This window comes from Benincasa hispida, chromosome 11 (assembly GCF_027475165.1).
Source record: "Benincasa hispida cultivar pf3 chromosome 11, pf3_genome.v1.1, whole genome shotgun sequence".
Lineage (NCBI taxonomy): Eukaryota > Viridiplantae > Streptophyta > Magnoliopsida > Cucurbitales > Cucurbitaceae > Benincasa > Benincasa hispida.
The window spans coordinates 5,127,979-5,146,600 of NC_143488.1; the positions used below are offsets into that span (position 1 = coordinate 5,127,979).

The 18,622-nt window shown below is 32.2% G+C and overlaps 1 non-coding gene across 1 annotated transcript; it reads right to left on the bottom strand.

Moving 5' to 3' along the window:
• Window positions 1-5,072: 5,072 nt before the first annotated feature.
• Window positions 5,073-17,760, bottom strand: LOC120090030 (uncharacterized). Its single transcript, XR_016524847.1, has 3 exons — window positions 17,562-17,760; window positions 16,957-17,038; window positions 5,073-5,318 (listed from the first exon to the last, which is right to left on the bottom strand). It is a non-coding gene; the product is annotated as an uncharacterized LOC120090030 (transcript).
• Window positions 17,761-18,622: the final 862 nt, after the last annotated feature.

Consider the following 18,622-nt stretch of genomic DNA (forward strand, 5'->3'; position numbering starts at 1 on the left):
CAACCCATTGCGTCGATGATGTTTATGATGTATTCCCCCCTTCTTTGCTTGGATGACGCAGGTGCCACCCTTTTTCCTTTCTTTTCTTGCTTCTTTCCCTTCTTCTTTTTATAACTTTTGGCCTATCGGGTCAACACTCTCTCCTTCTTCTCCAATTCTCTCTAGAGGGCCCCCATTTTCTATCCAACTCTTGCAGGCCTATATTCCTCAAGTTTACGTTCCAATTCACTCAAATCAGTCAAGCTTTCTTCATCGTTGCAACCATAGGTCCGGTTGCAACTTCTTCATCTATCTCTTCTTCTTCTTTGATTATCATGCTAGAAAGCTTAATGATCCTGAATTCTTCTGTTGTATGCTTGCTCAAACCAACACTATTTCTCTTATTCACCTTGCTATTGACCCATGCAAACACTTTTTGAATGGAGGTGACTCCTAGGGTGACACGAAGTTGAGCATGAATCTCACGGTGTGAATTCTTAGGGATGTGAAAGCTAACAAAAATATATCGTATATATTATTAATCTCCCACTGATGTGTTCTATTTTGTTTTGGGTAAATATTTACTCAGGTTTATTCCGGCTAATAAACATCCTAAGTCTAGATGATTATCCAACTATAGCATTTATATTTGGATTTAACCTATGATGTCTAGGTAATAAATCAATTTTAAAACCCCACACCACTCACACATGCTCATAACATCGGGTTAACAATGCTCATTATTCGATTATAGTCCCTTGGTAGGAGATGTTCCATAAACCGTCAACTTAAATACCTCTAGCCTTGGACAGGATTATAGATCGATTGAGTTTGTAACCAAATTTTACAAGATAACGACCTATTTTAACTATTAAAACAAGTTGTTATTTGTTAACCCCAGGTGAGTATGCATCTTATCTTTGTTATAGATTTTAAATGTCTAATCCGATTTTTATAACAATTATAAAACAATAGACATGTTGATTATCCATAACATACATCAAGCATTTCGGGATTTAATATAACACTTTATATTAAATACTTGAAACCTTAAATATGCATACTACATATTATAACTCTTTATATCATACTTTCTATGGTGGGATTTTAAATCAACATGGCATACGATATGCACATATAAGATTCATTTAATTATAACATACATTCACAATGCATAAATAATCAAACACATACTGATATGGACCAGTTTTGACATTCTAAATAAGCAAAAGGCCTAAATTATTACAATAATAATTGAAAAATAACTCAAAAAGCTTCTGAACCAGTTGAATCGACCCGAACCGGACCTTCAAAGCACCAAAAGGGTTTAAACTGACCAAAATCGGGCTGAATTAGACCATCATGAACTGGACCAGTCAAAACGTTTCACCTTCGAACTGGCTGAGTTGGGCACGCGTTTCCGAAAACGATCGAACACAGTGTTGCAACGTTTCAGGCTATTCTTCATTTTCTGGGCTAAATGATGAGCAGGTTACAATGCTGTCTGCCAGTATCTTGAAACTCAGTTTTCTGCAGGTAACCTCTCTTGCTTCTTTCTTCAATTACATCCTAATTGCAACTCTATTGACTTTAACAAATTTATAGACTCTTAATCACACATTAAGGCCCATAAACAAAGAGTCGATTACAACAATTAACACTTAATTGAAGAGAATTAAAATGCCAAAACTAAAATTATCCATATCACCAACCATTTTCATACAACCTATGAAAAATACCCACCAAGCTAGAATTACCATGAATTGAGTGCTTAAATCATGCTTTAATACTAAATGTTGGAGTTAGCATGCAATTAGTGAAAGAAATCATGATCATTAAGCACTCTAATTCATCAATTTTAGTAATTATGAAAACATGTTCATAGTAGAAAATAGGGTTTTGAGAAGTTACCTTTGAAGACCTTCTCCAATCCACGATATTCAGCTTCAATCTCCTCAGCAACTCCTTGTGGACCACCAATTGATCTTCTCTACTATTCTCTAGGACCTTGGATTGAATTGTGGGATTCAAAATGAGCTAAATTTAAGAAATTTTCTAGGAGAAGACTAGTTTTGCTAGAGAGAGAACTCTTTCTTCAACCTCTCAAAATCTGGGGGAAAAAAAATCAGTTTGCATGGCCTTTTTAGCTGAAGTGAAAAAAAAAATTATTCATACCAAGCATGCAATCTTATTGCATTGAGGATTGACACCTCTTACTTGGAGAATTTAAGTGGGAGTTGAGTTTGCAAGTGGAAAAAACCTACTTTGGTGGAATTTTCCCATTCTTATTTGAATTTCAAAATCTCTTTTAAAATTCAATTTTCCTTTAGTAAATTTGAATTTGATTTTTTTTTTTTTACAAAATTCAAACTTCTAATTTTAAATAAATATTATTTAATTAATTAAAATAATTTAATATCCAATATTAAATTAGTAAAACACTAATTCCATAACCATGAATCTCTATTTATATAATTAATATTTAAATAAAATTTAAATATTATTTAATTCGATAATTAAACGTACAATTATATCGTATATAATTATTAATTCCCTTAATTCAAATTTGAACACTTCAAATTTACTCATCACTCTATTCTAAGGTTTAATCTGTTTGTGAGCTAATATAGGGACCTAATGGACCTACAGATCATAGGTTCCAGCGATCGAGATTAATTGGCTAAACTCTTTAAACAAAATTAATCAACATCAGCTAACTACCGGGTCACTCTACTAAAACCCAGTAGTTGCACTCCTTTCACTGTAGATATATTTCTGTCCACTTAATTTAACCATAATCAGTAAGTCGATTCTTCACAGGTTTTTCGTAATAACGACTGGGTCAAATGTTGTTTTATCTCCGAGATTACATCTTGCTCCTTAAGTTCTACTAATCCTCTAATGAACAATTGGTTTATGATCCAATCACCAAACTGAATCCTTCTTGGACCAGCGAGAGGGTGGGCACCTTTGTTCAAGACTTGGAATCAGTACTTAAGAGAACAACTTCTCTACTATCCCTAAAAGTAGGCAGAAGTGAACTTCATCTTGCACCCTATGTTCTCAGCTATCTACCCGGTCTTACACTTGAAATGGGAGGCTTATCAAACTGGCGTTGTTGAGCCAACCCTCACCTATGAAAATCTAAGGATAATCCCCAATAAACAGGAGTTTGTAGTTAGCTCAGAATTAAGGTCAAGTTACCTAGGTCATTGATTTGAAATAGCCAGTCTTAAATTGTAAACAACGTTATAAAGTAAGATTAACTTGTTTCTTGTTCCAGTCTTATACAAATTTTTTGTATAGGATGCCCCTACTCGCATGTCTCCACATGAAAGATTTAGGATCACATCGTTTGTACTAGATACAAAGTAAGCCGCACCCAATAGTGTTACCAGAATAAGGTACCTAATTTTATTCGTATACTATAGACCGTTTTAGCTATCTACTCGAACTTGATCCATTTTATGTCTCCACATAAAGTCCAAGTATTTATGTAATAGCCATGAATCTTAGTTAATTGGATTTAAGGTTTTACAAGTGCAATTTACATATTCAATAACATATTTATTGAATAAACCTCAATAACTTCTTTATTTCAAATAGAATATGTTTAAATTTATAAACTGCAAGTTTTAAGACATACAACCCAACACGAGCCTTTGTCTTTGTTGGCCATTGAAAGATCTAAAATGTCTAACTCTCTAACTAATCTGTCTAACTCATTCATCTGCAGGTTGCTTCTCCTTATATAGGCAATCAACTCAGCCACTTGGTGATGTGACTGCATTAAATTTCATACCCTGAGTTAGCCGTCTATAATTCTACCTCATTCGGACTCTGCCAGTCAGTTGCCCATGCTTGCAAGTTATGATTTGACATTAACTACACGAGCCAAATGTATCTACCGTTCATCGGATTAACTGGACGCATGTTCCTTGTGTTGGCTTTATTTGCAACACTTAGTAAATTCTCGTTAAATGCATTAAAATGCGTTAGTGATGCAATTTCTACTTAAAGGTTACTTTTGCTTGAGTTTATCACATATATGCAATTCCATGTGTTTTCTCTTTATTATGAATGTGTTTACATTATTTTAATCTAATTATTCCAATTTTGAGAGAACAATAACTTATATTTATACCAGTTATCAATGAACGACAGAGACAGAGAAAGAGGTAGAAGACGAACGATAGAGAGAGAGAGGTAAAAGACAAACGGTAGAGAGAATCAGAGAACTTTGAGGATGAGACCTCACATGGCAGAAAGAATATATCTTAAACCCTAAAAGGCTAAATATTATAAATATCAGTAATTCGGGTTGTGTCGGGTCAACTCCAATTTTTAAAAAATGCAACCCAAAAATATTTTTAAAAACTTAACTCAATCCAACCCAAATTTTAAATTAACCCAATCCAACATATAATTTGAGTTTGGTAGTCTAGATTTTTCGGATTGTCGGATGATTTGAATACCCTCTAGAAGTTACGAACCTTATAGATGGTTTGGATAAGAATAAGAAATGGATATTTGAGGGTCAAAATTCTCATCATGTTCCAGGATTAAGTGTTAAAATAGAGTGATTTAAAAAAAGAACCAAAAAGAGGATTGTGTCGTGTAGAAACTATTTGTAAAAATAGATTTCATTTTTTTTTTTTTTTTATTGATTTTGGTTGGTTTGAAAAATAGAAATAAGCATAGTTTTGTTTCATTTGTAAAAACGAAAATAAAGCCGCCGATCAACGTATGTCAACCTAACCTAGTCGTTTGCGCTCAAAATTGTTGGAACTCGAAATATTCAAGCTCATCTGTTGTGACGTCTCGTATTGTCCATCCGAGTTACTAATGCCGTTTGACAGAATGTATATTCTTTTTCTCCCTTTAAAATAACACCACTCAGTATGCTACCTTTACTTTCTTTATCCATCATGTAGAGCAAGAAAACGTTGGACTTCAAAAAGAAGAGAGGAAAAAATATATATAATCTCTTCCCCATGAAACACAATGATTTGACTTTGAAATTTTATAAGGTCAATTAATCAATTAAAGTAAGAACATAAACTTGTAGTTCAAGTTAGATGTACAAATGCATGAATAAACAAATAATATATATTGCTTCATAATGATGATGATAATAATAATAATATGAGTATATGTAATATCTACTTGGATCAACGAAAGAACAAAAAGTCAAAAGCACTTGTTTGAAAATTGGGGGGAGGGGGATTTGAGAGAATTGCACTTCTTCATAGTATTTTCTTCATTCTTGCTTTGGCATTTGACATTTCCTTTTACAATCACTTGTCTTTTTGTCACATCTATGGTGAACTCCACTAATTCTGCATATTAAGAAATAAATAAATAAATTCCTTAGAAAGCAAGCCTAGACTATGAAAAATGTCAAACGAAACTAAGAATAATAACTTATATATATATATATGTGTGTCAATAATCCTCCTCTACAAAGAATCACCAAGCTTTTTCTCAAATAGACTCTATCTGTTGATGGAAATATCCTAAAACGTGCATTTCCAAAAATGGTAACATGTTTTATTTATCAATAAAACTATTAGTAAGTATTTTATTCAATAAATTGTAATTGATATTGCATTCTACTATAAAAATCCAATAAACGGGTCTATGGTTATAATATGAATACTTTAACTTTATGTGGAGACATAAAAGTGGATCAGGTTTTAGTATATAGTCAAAATGGTCTATAAGTATTGGGTGAGATTGGGTACCTCATCCTTGTGACACTATTGAATGCGACCCACTTTGTATATTGATACAAGCGATGTGATCCCAAAATCATTTATGTGGAGACATGCGAGTGGAGGAATTCATGCAATGAGTTTGCATAAGACCGGACCTCGAAATAGTCACTTTTCTTTATAATGACCGTTTACTGTTAAAACTGACTATTTCAAATTCAATCACCTAGGGTAACTTGATCTTAATCATAAGCTAACTATGAACTCCTGTTTACTCGGGATTATCCTTTGATCTACATAGATGAGAGTAGTCCAACAGCACTACTCAATCAGCCTCCCATTTTGGGGATAAGATTGGATAGATAGCTAGGGACATAGTTCAACAAGATTGAATTCACTCCTACCCAAAATTAGGGTCAGCAGATGGTTATTCTCTTAAGTACTGATTCCTGGTCTTGAACAACGGGGCCCCGCCCTCTCATGACCGAAAGGGTCTTGGTTTATTAGTTGGACTATAAACCAAATTGTTCTATAGATGATCAGTGGAAGCTTAAGGAGAAAGATGTATTTATAGGGGTAAAACGATAATTTTAACCTAGTTATAAATACGAACAATCTGTGAAAGATCGACTTACTAATTATGGCTAAAATGGACCAAAATATATCTACAGAGAGGAGAGTGCAACTGTCGAGCTATAGTGGTGTGTCTCGGTAATTAACAAATATTGATTAATTCGGTCTAAAGAGTTTAGCCAACTAAGCTCAAATCGTTGGAGCTCATGATCTGTAGGTCTATAAGGTCCCTCTACTAGCTCATAAAATTTTATCTCGGATTAGTGAATTGAGCGAATTTGAAATGTTCAAATTCGAAAATAAGATTTTGAATTTGAAGTGTTCAAACTCAATTTAGGGTTTGTTTAATTATATTCGATATAATTAAATATTTCATTTATCGAAATTAAACATAATTGGAGAGTTTAAAATATTTAAATATTGATTTAAATATTGAATTGCATGAATAGGATTCATGTTTAAAATAGGTGTTTGATTAATTTAATACTTGATATAAATTATTTAATTAATTAAAAATTGTTTAATTAGTTATTTAGATCATTTTTCAATTTTCTTAAAAAAAATCAAATTCAGATTTGATTCTTATATTTTTATTTAATTTTGAAGAAAATTAAATTAAAATTAAGTAAATCGAAAAACAAAATTAGAAATTCCACTTCGAGTGGAATTTTCCAATTTTTCATCTCTAATTGAAGTGGTTTAATCTTAATTAAACACCTATCCCACTTTGAATATAGTCTTTGAGTTGTCATTGATATAAAGCTCAACTAGTTGCATGATTTTCATAGTTAAAAGCTTCAGATTTTCGAAGTAGAGAGGATTCATGCAAGTTTGAAAACTAATTTTCTGGTTTTTCTCTCCGAACACTCTTCCTCCTCAATCCAATTCACTTCAATTAGAGACTCCACCTCTCAATCTGAGTTAGAGGATAGTAGAGAAGATCATTGTGGTGGTCTACTGGAAATTTTGAGATCAATTTCATGGAGAAAAGCAAGAATCAAAGAGTTGCATCAAAGGTTGTATCTCATGAAACCCTTTCTTTGCAAAATTTGTCATTAGCATGCATTTGAACTCACATTAAAGGTAATTAAAGTGCTTATTGATTCTAATTTCTTCTGTTGTATGTTAGTTTATCTATCAATTGGTATCAGAACATGATTTAACTACTCAATTAACGTTAATTTGAGTTTGGTGAGTGAATTTCTAAGAATGCATATTTGGTTAACTGATATGGTTGAAATTCAACTTTAGCAGTTTTCTCTTTGATTATGAAGTTTAATTTGTAATGGACTCTTGTTTGATGAGCTTTTATGTGTGCTCTAGAGTCTGCAATTTTATTAGAGTCAATAGAGTCCAAATTAGGCTGTAATTGAAATTTGAAGCAAGTTTGGACAACTGAAAAAACTAGAGTTGAAGCTACTACCAGGCAGTGTTGCGACGCTGCCCACAGAGCGTTGCAACGCTGCTCTTGATGAAACACATGGCGTTGCAACACTGGGATGGAGCGTTGCAACACTGGGATCGAGCGTTGCAATGTTGCTCATCCCAGCCCAGAAAGACGCACGTGTTCGTAAGTCGGTTCGCGCAGGTGAAGCCGATTCGATCGGTTTGGTTCTCTTCTGATCCGATTCAACCTCAATTGAATCATTTGGGGGCCGGTTCGGGTCTGGTTCGAGTCGATTCGAGCAGTCCAAACTCAAATTGAAGTTGTTTTTGGATTAGTTTTATAATAAATAGTTATTTTGCTTGCTTAGGATGCCAAAGCTGAACCATATGGATGTTGTTTAATTATTTTATGCATGTGATATATATTATATTTTGAGTTAAACATGTTTGCGCATATAGTATGTCATTTAGATATAAAATCCCACCATGGGAAAGCATGTTGTATACATAATATTATGTTATAAGTTCGTTATAATATATAGTATGCATGTTTAGGGTTTCTTAAATTGAATATAAGTGTTATGTTAATTCTGAATGCCTTTGATGTATGTTATGGTTGGATAGCATGTCTACTGTTTTATAAATTGTTGTAAAATCGGATTAGACATTAAAATCTATAACAAAGATTAACAGCATGCTCACTTATGTTAACAACTTTTTTTAACGGTTAAAATAGGTTGTTATCTTATAAAATACGGCTACAAACTCAATCAGTTCATAATCCTGTCTAAGGCTAGAGGTATTTAAGTTGACGGTTTACATAACATCTTCTACCTGGGGATTATGACTGAAATGTTGAGCGTTGTTAACAGGTTATATGAATTTGCGTGAGCTGTGTGAAGTTTAAAATTGGTTTAACACCTAGACATCGTAGGTTTAAATCCAAATATAAACATTATACTTGGATAAATCATATAGACTAGGTTGTTTAAAATTAGCCGGAATATACCTAAGTAAAATAATACCTAAATATTTAGAACACTTCAGTGGGAGATTAACAATATATACGATATATCGTTTTTAACTCTCGTATCCTTAAGAGTTTACACTGTGAGATCCATGCTCGGTTTCGTGTCGTTTTTACCGCGACTTCTCCATTTAGAAAGTGTTTGCATGGATCAATAACAAGGTGAATGGGAAAGTAATTCATAGTAAGTGGGTGAAGTAAATGTGTCAACATATCCTACGGTCTCTGCTATTAGTTTAAACCGTGAGATTCCTATGTTGCGCCTACTGTCGTTTTTAGGCGGCATTAACTAGTCGTTAACGACGGGGATCCCTTTGGAGGGTTGTAACATAGAATTCGGAACAATCCAAGTTTCAAGAATGAATAGGGTTTTATAGTTCCGTCTTGAACATTATCTTCCAATTCGAGTGCATTTTCATATCGTTCTATAAAATCTAACAATGGGGGTTCACACTTACAAGAGTTGCTAAATGTTAGTTCTTAACCGAAAACGGTAACCAAACTACTATAGGAATAAGAGTTATTTCTGGATATAGTATTTGGTCAAGATTGTCTTACTTCAGTGAAAGAGTATATGACTGTTCCTCGTTAGCATCTATTCTATTCACTAAAGTATCGTTGCAAATAAATAAAGAAATATGAGTACTTTATTACATTTACTAAAATTGGATTTAAATGCATAATTTAATAGAATTTGTTTTTTTCAGCAATGTCGAACTCGATTATACAACTTCTTGCTTCCGACAAATTCAATGGAGAATGTTACTCTAACCGAAAACTGAACATAAATACAATTCTAGTGGTTGGTGACCTGAGGTTTGTTTCAACGGAGGAATGTCCTCCTCATCCCAGTTCAAATACTAACTTAAATGTTCAGGAAGTTTATGGTAGATGGGTAAGGGCTAATGAGAAGGCAAAAGTCTACATCTTGGCGAGCATATCTGATGTACTCAATAAGAAACATGAAGCCATGCACACTACTCGTGAAATCATGGCATCGTTGCAAGATATGTTCGAGCAACCGTCATCTTCAATATGACATGAGGCTATAAAATATGTTTATAATTCACACATAAAAGATGGGATCAATGTTAGAGAGCATGTTCTGAACATGATGGTCCATTTTAATATTGCAGAAGCTCACGGCGCTATCATAGATGAGACTAGTCAAGTTAGTATGATCTTGGAGTCTCTTCTGAAGAGCTTCTTGACCTTTCGAACTAATGTTGTAATGAATAGGATTAATTACAACATGACTACTCTTTTAAACGAACTCCAGACTTACCAATCGATGATGAAATTAAAAGAAAATGAAGCAAACGTTGTATCACAGAAAAAAATTTTTGAAGGGATCATCTTCAGGAATGAAACCTTCAAATAAAAAGAAGTCTGCACTTTCCTCTTCTAAAAATAAAAGTATCCAAATGAAGAAAAAGGGAAAATGGAATAAGAAACCTGCTGCTAAGAAAACCAAGGCTCCCAAAGGAAAATATTTCCATTATGGAGAAGACAGGTATTGGAAAAGCAACTGCCCGAAATATCTAGCTAAAAAGAGAGCAGAAAAGGAGAAACAAGGTAAATCAGATTTACTTGTAATTGAAACATGCTTAATGGAAATTTTTTACTTAACCTGGATATTAGATTCAAGAGTCGCTAACCATGTTTGCACTTTTCTACAAGAAAATAGTTCTTGGACTCAACTCTCAAAACACAAAATGAATTTCAAGGTTGGAACAGGAGAAGTCATTTTAGCTGAAGCAATGGGAGACATAAAGTTATATTTTGGATAATCTTTCATTTTGTTAAAAAAATTATATTATGTACGCAAAATGAAAAGAAACTTGATCTTCATATCTTGTTTGTTAGAAGATATGTATAAAGTATCTTTTGAAATCAATGGAGTGTTTGTTTTTTCAAGAGGTATTCATATTTGTTCTGTTGGACTTGAAAATAACTTGTATGTATTAAAACCAACTGAAGCAAAAGTCATTTTAAACATAGAGATATTTAAAACGGCAGAAACTCAAAATAAAGGACGAAAAATTTCTCCTAATGCATATCTTTGACACCTTAGACTTGGTCACATAAATCTAAACATGATTGAGAGATTGGTAAAAAATGGTCATCTAAATTAGTTAGAAGACAGTTCTTTACCGCCATGAGAATCATATCTCGAAGGAAAAATGACTAAAAGAACTTTTACTAGAAAAAGTCTTCATGCCGAAGAAACCCTAGAACTTATACATTCAGACCTTTGTGGTCCGATGAATGTCAAACTCGAGGAGGATATAAATATTTCATCAATTTTGTTGGTGACTATTTCAAATATGGCTATATTCACTTAATGAGTCACAAGTCTAAAACTCTCGAAAAGTTCAAAGAATTTAAGACAAAAGTTGAAAACTTATTAGGAAAAAGAATTAAAACACTTCGATCAGATTGAGGTGGTAAGTATATAAATTTACAATTCCAAAACTATTTAGTAGATCATGGAATTCAATCCCAATTCACAACACCTGGAATACTACAGCAAAATGGTGTTGCAGAAAGGAGAAATTGAACCTTGTTAGACATGGTTCGTTCGATGATGAGTTATGCTCAGTTACTTCAATCCTTTTAGAGGTATGCAGTATAGACTGCAATATATATTCTGAACATGGTTCCCTCAAAAAGTGTTTCAAAAACACCGTATGAGTTATGGAGATGATGTAAAAGTAGTTTATGTCACTTCCAAATCTGTGGATATCTGGCACACGTGTTGGTGCAAAACTCTAAGAAATTAGAACGATGTTCAAAATTATGTCTATTTGTAGGATACCTTAAGGAAACAAAAGGTAGATTGTGTTATGATCCCCAAGAAGATAAAGTATTTATATCGAGAAACGCTACATTCTTGGAAGAAGATCATATTAGAAATCATCAACCTCGCAATAAACTAGTATTGAATGAAATCACCAAAGATACTACAGACAAATCAAAAAAAGTTGTTGATCAAGCTAGTCCATCAACAACAGTTGCTGCCCCATCACATCATTCTCAAGAATTGAGAATGACTCGACGTAGTGGGAGGGTTGTTCATCTGCCTGAACGTTACATGGATTTAACAGAAACTCAGGACATCATACCTGATGATGGCCTAAAGGATCTATTGACCTTTAAATATGCAATGGATGATATTGATAGGGGGCAATGGATAAAAGCTATGGACGTGGAAATGGAGTCCATGTACTTCAATTTTGTTTGGGAACTTGTAGATCAACCAAATTGGGTTAAACCTATAGGTTGTAAATGGATCTACAAGAGAAAGCAAGACCAAACTAGCAAGGTGCAAACTTACAAAGCCAGACTTGTGGCAAAAGGTTTTACCCAAAGAGAGGGGGTGAACTATAAAGAAACCTTCTCTCCTGTTGCCATGATTAAATCAATAAGAATACTTTTATCCATTGCTGCATATTATGACTATGAAATATGGAAAATGGATGTCAAGACATCCTTCTTGAATGGCTACCTTGATGAAAGTATTTACATGTACTCAATCAGAAGGGTTCATTTAACATGGTCAAGAACAAAAGGTTTGTAAGCTTAAAAGATCCATTTATGGGTTAAAACAAGCTTCTAGATCCTGGAATATAAGATTTTACACTACGATCAAGTCTTATGACTTTGAACAGAATGTTGACGAACCTTGTGTATACAAGAAAATAGTCAACAAAATTGTAGCTTTCCTAGTCCTTTATGTTGATGATATCTTGCTCATTGAGAATGAGACAAGTTTCCTTGCTGACGTAAAGAGATGGTTAGTGTCACAGTTTCAAATGAAAGATTTGGGAGATGCACAGTACATTCTCAGGATCCAAATAGTTTGGAATCGCAAGAACCGAATGCTAACCTTATCTCAAGCATCTTATATTGACAAAATGTTGTCAATGTATAATATGCAAAATTCAAAAAGGGTGTGTTACCTTTTAGACATGGAATTCATTTTTCAAAGGAACGGTGTCCTAAAACGTCTAAAGAAGTTGAGGAAATGAAAAGAATTCCATATGCTTCAGCAGTTGGGAGTCTGATGTACGCTATGTTATGTACACGTCCTGATATATGCTTTGCAGTAGGAATCGTCAGCAAGTTCCAATGTAACCCTAGACATAGTCATTGGACTACTGTCAAGAACATCCTCAAGTATCTTCGGAGAACGAGAGACTATATGCTTGTGTATATACCTAAGGATTTGATCCTTATGGGGATACACTGATTCTGGTTTTCAGACTGATGTAGATCTAGGAAATCTACTTCAGGATCAATTTTTACTCTTAACGGAGGAGCTATAGTGTGGAGAAGCATCAAACAGAAGTTGACTCCATGATGGAAGCAGAATATGTAGCTGCATGCGAAGTAGTATGGGTACGCAAGTTCCTATCAGATTTGGAAGTGGTTCCAAATATGCATCTGCCAATTACTCTGGTGCAGTTGCCAATTCCAAGGAACCAAGAAGTCACAAACGTGGAAAACACATCGAAAGAAAGTACCATCTTATCAAGGAGATAGTATACCGAGGAGACGTGATAGTCATGAAGATAGCCTCAGAAGATAACCTTGCTGATTCGTTTACAAAGGACTTCTCGGCTAAAGTGTTCGAGGGCCACCTGGTCGGACTAAGACTACGAGCTTCATAATCTAAGGCAAGTGGGAGAATGTCAATGGTATACAGATGTCGTAGTTTATTGTATTGTCTCTATTTTCTCAACATTGTAAACGTTATATATTTGTATATATTTGTAACTCATTGGAGTATTAGTCCAAGTGGGAGATTGTTGAGAATGTCCTAAAACTCACAATTCGTAAATGTTAACATATTTTATTTATCAATAAAAGTATTATTGAGTATTTTATTCAATAAATTGTTATTGATATTGCATTCTATTATAAAAATCCAATAAACGAATTCATGGCTATAATATGAATACTTTAGCTTTATGTGGAGACATAAAAGTGAATCGAGTTTTAGTATATAGCCAAAATGGTCTAAGTATTGGGGTGAGATTGGGTACCTCATCCTGGTGACACTATTGAATGCGGCTCATTTTGTATACTGATACAAACAATGGTCACAAAATCATTCATGTGGAGGCATTCTATGCAATGAGTTTGCATAAGACCGAACCCCAAAATAATCATTTTTTTTTATAACGACCATTTACTGTTAAAACTGACTATTTCAAATTCAATGACCTAAGGTAACTCGATCTTAATCATGAGCTAACTATGAACTCCTGTTTATTCGGGAGTAGTCCAACAGCACTACTCAATAAGCCTTCCATTTTGGGGAAAAGACTAGATAGTTAGCTGGGGACATAGTTCAGCAAGATGAAATTCACTCCTACCCGAAATTAAGGTTAACAGATAGGTTGTTCTCTTAAGTACAGATTTCTGGTCTTGAACAATGGGGCCCCACCCTCTATGACCGAAAGGGTTTTGGTTTATTAGTTGGACTATAAACCAAATTGTTCTATAGAGGATCAGTAGGAGCTTAAGGAGAAAGATGTATTTACAAGGGTAAAACGATAATTTTGACCTAGCTGTAAATACGAACAACCTGTAAAGGATCGACTTACTGGTTATGGTTAAAATAGACAGAAATATATTTACAGTGAGGAGAGTGCAACTGTCGAACTATAGTGATGTGCCTCGGTAGTTAACGGATATTGATTAATTCGGTCTAAAGAGTTTAGCCAATTAATCTCAAATCGTTGGAGCTCATGATCTATAGGTCCATAAGGTCCCTTTACTAACTCGTAAAAATTTATCTTGGATTAGTGAATTGAGCGAATTTAAAATGTTCAAATTCGAAATTAGGATTTTGAATTTGAAGTGTTCAAACTCAATTTAGGGTTTGTTTAATTATATTTGATATAATTAAACATTTAATTTATCGAAATTAAACGTAATTGGAGAGTTTAAAATATTTAAATATTGAATTACATAAATAGAATTCATGTTTAAATTAGGTGTTTGATTAATTTAATATTTGATATTAAATTATTTAATTAATTATTTCGATCATTTTTCAATTTGTTTAAAAAAACCAAATTCAGATTTGATTCTTATAATTTGAATTTAATTTTGAAGAAAATTAAATTAAATTAAGTAAATTGAAAAACAAAATTAGAAATTCCACTTCGAGTGGAATTTTCAATTTTTCATCTTCAATTGAAGTGGTTTAATCTTAATTAAACACCTAGCCCACTTTGAATATGGTCTTTGAGGTGTCATTGTTCTGAAGCTCAACTAGTTGCATGATTTTCATGGTTAAAAGCTTCAAATTTTCGAAGTGGAGAGGATTCATGCAAGTTTGAAAACTAATTTTCTGGTTTTTCTCTCCAAACTCTCTTCCTCCTCAATTTAATTCACTTCAATTAGAGACTTCACCTCTCAATTTAAGTTAGAGGATAGTAGAGAAGATCATTTTGGTGGTCTACTGAAAATTTGGAGATCAATTTCTTGGAGAGAAGCTAAAATCAAAGAGTTTCATCAAAGGTTGTATCTCATGAGACCCTTTCTCTGCAAAATTTGTCATTAGCATGCTTTTGAACTCAAATTAAGTATAATTAGAGTGCTTATTGATTCTGATTTCTTCCGTTGTATGTTAGTTTACTATATCATCTGTAACGTCCCAAACCCAGGATTTGAGATCTGGATTTGGCACTTGATGGCCCTGATATTCCTCTACAACCTAGCAACGTCATCCTCGCTTGTCTTGAGATGTTTTTAAAAATGAAGACTGTTCTCACAGACCAACACGAGTTCTTTTAGCATGTTTTGCCTCCATGCTTTCTAGGAAATTTCCTAGGAGGTCACCTAACATAAGATTGTTCCAAAGCTAAGCATGCTTAAGTTTGGAGTTCCTATAATTGAGCCATCGGAAAGGAAAGTGCATCTTGTTGGTATAGATAATAACTTTCAAGTCTTTTAAGTCTTTCTTAATCATACTTTTCATGTTTTTAGGATCCCTCTTAATCGAATGTGATATCAATTCATTCATGTATCCCTTTTAAATTCGGGTGTTACATTATCCCTCCACTCTTAGTCATTTAAATATATCATCTATTTCATAGCATGCAACTCTAACGATAGATCACACACATGTCCATATTTTCGAGAGTCAAACTTTTTTGTTATGCAATCAATCAAGGAGGCCAGGGCTAACTTTAATCTCACCACTTATAAAGATAAATTATAACTTTTATATCAATCCCATAACTGATATATATCTTAAGTTTAAGATTTACATAGATATTTACTTTAACTTTCATTCAAAATACTTTATATCAATAGAAATATATTGTCAAAATAATCATGTCTCAACGATAATTGACATATGTTATTTTCTTTAAAGTCAGAGGTTTGAATCCCTCGATTCTCATTTATTCTAAAAAAAATATATATTACCATTTACTTATACTTTCTAACCATATATATATATTTGTCCCCATTATTACAGGTAGTGGGTGTCATACACACGTACGTGGAATGTATGGCATCAACCTTATCTTTTACCCTTTTTTTACTAGAATCATTATGTGAGAGTTATATATATATTATTGGAATAAACTAAAGATGTGTGGCATTTGAATAAGATGTTTACTATTTGAATCCTCTCATCTTATATATGTATGTTGTTAAACTAAAAAAATAAAATCTCCAAAAATTTATGAATTTAAATTACATTCTTAAACTTTAGCCAAAGCTTCGATCTAGTAAATATACTTAAAAAATCAATAAAATATTGATATAACATGCCAATAATGTAATTTTTAACCGAATTGATATATGGTATAACAAGCAATTAAAGAGTCAATTATTTGAGTATTATACAACTAGTTAAAAAATATGCTCTCGATCAAGAAGTTTGAACTTTGAATCTCACCTCACTTATTGTCGAAATTAAACCAAAACAATTAAATAAATTAATGTGAAAATTAGCCGAGTGGTTATATATCTCTATATTATATAAAAGACTATAAATAGATGTCAAACCCAGATTACATCAACTAAATTTATAAGTTAAGCTAACTTTTAAAGTAAAAAGGGAAAAAAAATCATATTACATTAGAAAGCTTATTCATAAAATGAGTAAATTATATATTTTTTTTAAAATTAAAACTGTTCAAATGGCCTTAATTTTTAATTAGAAATTAGGTTTAAATTATGTTAGAAAGAAGAAGGAAGAAATGAAAAGGAAAATTAATAAATAAATAAATAATAATGAAAAATACTAACCAGACATTTTACAGACAATTTGAGAGACTCTTTGGCGACATCCTTTGCAACTCATATTTGCATTTATAACAATCACCTGAAACTACATCAAACAAACCCAAAAGAAAAGAAAAACATTATTATATATCTTTTCATAAGCAAAATTATATTATATTGTCTTTTTATCGTGCCATAAAATATATACCTTCGATCAAAAAATCATATATTCGAAATTTCTATATGAAATATTGATAAACTAAGATCTCGTTTGATAATATTTTTTATTTTTTATTTTTATTTTTAAAAATTAAGTCTATTTCATCAACATTTCTTATAATGATTTATATTTTTCTTAAGTTTGATGGATAAATTCTTAACCATATTCCAAAAACAAAAATAAATTTTTAAAAACGATTTTTTTTAGTTTTCAAATTTTGGTTTGATTTTTTAAACGATTAATAAATAGTAGATAAGAAAGGAAGAAATTTGAAGGTGGAAATAGTATTCATAGGCTTAATTTTCAAAACCAAAAACAAAATCATTACCAAACGGGTCTAAATAATTTACAAGAAATAAAAAATAAAAATAAAAAGAAAGAAATAAAAATAATAATTGAGAAATCTTACAGAAGGGGGTGTTAGATTCTCAGAAAATAACAAAGATTGCTCCATTGTTGGCTTGTGTTTCTCTGTTTGTGTTTGTGTTTAGGCAGCCATGGAGGTTTTCATTTTGGTGAAAAAGATGGAAAATTCCAACTTTTTTTTTTTTTTTTGTCAAAGTTTTTTGGGTCTCTTTCTATATTTTCTCTCTCTAGTTAGGCAGCCATTGATGTTTCTAAAGAATTCCCATCTAAGTTCTTAAGGCAGCTTATTAAATACACTATTTTTTGCATTAATTTATTGGCCTAATCTAATCTGATTAGGTTTGGCCTATTTGACTATTTTAATTAAAGCCTTTTCATTAAAAGCTTTTTCAATCTTTTTTCACATTCTCATCTCTCTTTTCTTATTATATTATTCCAACTTGAGGGTTTTTTTTTAGTGTGAGAATTTTTAATATATGGTAGGGTTAAACTTACCTGTTTAAAATCATCCGTATAACCTCCAAATGTTTTCATCTTTTAGGATTAGAATCATTTTAGAAGATTCATTTAAATAGTTTTTCTCTATTCATCTCGATCGAGATTAACCATTGTGATTTGAATAAAAAAAAATTAATTTTTTCATCCTATTGATTATTTTGGTCTTTATCAGTAAAATCTCATACATAATTAACATTGAGATTCTACTGATATTTCTAATCTTTTCAAATCTTATATCTTTTCAATTTTTCTCTAAATTCAATTATCTTTATCAACTCTTATATTAAACCTTACATAATTTTTCACCTAATTTATGTTCCCACAATCGAGGGCTAATTCTAACAATTTTTCTTAATCTTTTGAACTTTTTGTATGTGTCCAGATTTTTTCATTGATCAACTTTGAAAGTGTTTGACTTAAACTTTGAGTTGCGTGTTCAATAAATTCTTAAAGTTTTATTTTTGTGTTTAATAGGTCTTTGGAAGTTTATACATCAAATTAAAAGTTTAGAATCTCAAATTCATAGCACTCAATTATGATATAATAGATGAATTTAGTTTTTAAAATTGTCAAATATTTTAATGACTTCTATTGTATTGGACACAA